The sequence below is a fragment of the Notothenia rossii genome (genome assembly GCF_949606895.1).
Source record: "Notothenia rossii genome assembly, chromosome: 7".
Taxonomy (NCBI): Eukaryota; Metazoa; Chordata; class Actinopteri; order Perciformes; family Nototheniidae; genus Notothenia; species Notothenia rossii.
In genome coordinates this window covers 5772152-5775497 of record NC_136905.1, presented here as the reverse complement: position 1 = coordinate 5775497, position 3346 = coordinate 5772152, and positions in this window count along the sequence as shown.

Here is a 3346-nt window from a genome sequence, read left to right as displayed (position 1 = left end):
CTTTTTCTCCAAATCCCCAAAAATTCTTACTTTGTTAAAATCTCAAAATTCTGACTTTTTCAAAAAAAACTGACTTTTTCAAAAAAATCAAAAAAAATTAAGATCTCAAAGATAAAAAAAATATGACTTTTTCTAAAAAATCTAAAAAATATGACTTTTTCTAAAAAATATGACTTTTTCCGAATACTTCAAAATGTTAAATCTCACTGGTCCCCGGCTTGAGCTTCAATCTCAGGATCCATGTGTTTCTGATCCTCTCCAGAATGGAAGTAGTCATCACATACAGAGCATCAAGTAGTTCCTGAACAGTGTCCTTCACATGCTGATATCCAAGAGAGGGAGTTCCACAGTCACAAGATGGAGGAATAGAAAGCAGTATTCAATGTTTACTTCAGATTAGCTCCACGTCAGAAATAATCATGCTTGTCATATGTCTCTCTCCATAGAGGCTGAATCATCATGTTAATCACATAGCTATCATATGCCTCAAACAGTCCTGATGCTCTTCTAGGTAATCACACATCCTGTCATGTTCACAGCTACAGTTGGGATACCTTTGTTATCATGTTACTCTCAGATTGGAAGAGGACATTCAGTATTTTCCCAACAGTGCTGTACATCAATAAATATATAAAAAACCACCATAAATACATTTAGATGAAACCGATAGGACAAAAAGAAACTAATGTAAAAGCACGAGACAATAAAACCATACTGATAGCCACAGACTGAAAACCCTCATACACGATGTAAACACATTTGAAAACACAACAAAATGGAGAACCCCAATTTAGAAAACACACACTGATACGTCTCAAACGTGGTCTGCAAAAGCACGGGAGAACAAGTAGGTTTTTAAACGAGATTTAAAGACAGGCAAAGAGACAGATTTATTTTCCATTGGGAGGTCAGAGAGAGCTCAGGGTCAGACCTCGATCACAGAGTGTTTTGATCCTTAGACTTTAGACATGGCAAGGTAGGGCTTTTTAAATCCTCTGAATCACCTTGAAGAGACATCTTGAGATCTTGGAGCACAATAGAAAGCTTTAGTTTGAAATAGAAGACCAAGGTAACGTACAAAGTTGGACAAAGACAGTGTCTCCTTACCGTCACAAGGGGTCGCTGTACTGGAGTTAACACTAAACACGGACATGTTGGCAGAAAGAGACATTTCCCTCAATATGGATCATATTATTGTTAGTTTGTTTTAATTTATTCAACCTTTAACACGATAGGGTCTCATTGAGATAACAAAAATCTGTTTTTTAAGAGAGTCCTGGCCCAAGATGGGTAGCAGAACAGTTAGAGACAATTTAAAACACCCAATCTCAACACAATCATACAACAAGTATCAGCCAAAGCATTTACAGTGGCCTGCTTCAAAGTCAGAGTCGCTTTGAGTCTGTTTGAAAGAAACCAGATCTCGGAGTTTCAGCTCGTTGTGAAGCGTCGCTAAACGCCCTCTTCCCCAATTCAGTGCAGACTTTTGATTCAGATTTTCAAGGCTTTTATTTTCATTTGCAAATTACAGGGTTCTTACGGTCATTAAAAACCTGGAAAAGTCATGGAAATTCAAAATGCTAATTCCAGGCCCTGGGAAAGTTATGGAAAACAATATTGTTCCCAAATTTTTGAAAAGTCATGGAAATGTAACTAAAGTTGCATCAAATATAATTTATATTTTATCTAATCGCCAAAATAATAATACTATAATAATAATAATAAATACTGTATCGTAATGAAACGTAAAATGGCATTTAACTGTCGAGGTATTTTGCTGGTGAGATTTGAGTTGCTTTAGCGTGTAGAAGCTAGTAAGCCTATTTGATTTGACAACATGTTTCAGACCTTATTTTCCTGTTCCATGTTCAAATAAACCATTTTCAGTGGTTCTGCTGAGAAAGAGTTATTTTTTTGGTCATGGAAACTTAGGTAAAGGTCGTTGAGAAGTCATGGAGAAGTCATTGAAATCATTGGTGAAAAAGTGTATGAACCCTGACATTAGCTACAGTGTGGATATGGCAATGAAAAACTAAAGTCACCGGCTCCACCCACAATGCAACATGAATATATAGGACATAAAACAAATACAAACAGTGGAAGAGAATGTTTTGAGATGTGCAAGTAAATACAAATGAAATTGTGTAAGAAGAGTCTCTATACAATAGTTATGATATATAGATCAATATTTTGCAAGATGCAAATAGATTAATGTTTCTGGATGTTCTTTACGGCCCGTCCACACAGCGGCGTGCGTTGAAGCTTACCGGCGGGCGTGTCTGAAACTTGACCAACAACCAATCACATGAATCTCCCGGCCATACTTGCCAACCTTGAGACCTCAGAAATCGGGAGCATTTCAAAATGCAAAATGGGGGGGGGGGGGTGCTAGTTTATCGCCGGAGCTGTTAGATTAACATTAACATGCTTATTGTAGTTCTAAGTGGAGCCTGTGGCACCATCCTTGATGGTCATGATGATATGTGTGGGCAGGAAAGGATGTGAGCAGAGAGTAGAGTAGTTGTCGATTCTTGTTCTGTTTTCTGTGACTATCTGCCTCACCCTGTCAGACTTTCAGTTGCGCACGGGGCGCTACTAAAGAGACGTGTTACCATGGAAACCAAACAATGGTGTAGCTGTATTAAAGTCCGAGTGGAAACAGTCCTGAGCTATCTGATTTTGTCAGAAATCGGGAGAAATATGACCCCCGGAGGAAACCGGAGAGGGCAATGAAATCGGGAGTCTCCCGCGAAAATCGGGAGGTTTGACAAGTATGCTCCCGCCCCTGACACACAAGCAGCGGTTTGATTGGCTAGAGCTTTTACTGGCATATGATTCGATTGGCTGACGCTTCTGCCGAGGCGTCAAAAGTTGAACATTGTTCAACTTTTGCAGCGAGCAATGCCAGCAACGCTCCACGTCGCTACCCAGGATGCAGTTCGGCGAAAAGTGACATCACCCCATTCAAAGTGAATGGTGAAGCGTCAACGCATGCCGCTGTGTGGACGGGCCGTTACAGTTGATTACAGATGTTTGGTACAGTTAGTTACAATTAGTGGTGTCAATTGGTAAAAAACGATTTAATTGAGTTGATCACAATAATAATCATTAATTACAAGTTTAAAACACAGTCAGACACATGTTGATGTAGAAGAGACATGAGGAACAGGGGACACATGTTGATGTAGAAGAGACATGAAGAAGAGGGGACACATGTTGATGTAGAAGAGACATGAGGAAGAGGGGACACATGTTGATGTAGAAGAGACATGAAGAAGAGGGGACACATGTTGATGTAGAAGAGACATGAAGAAGAGGGGACACATGTTGATGTAGAAGAGACATG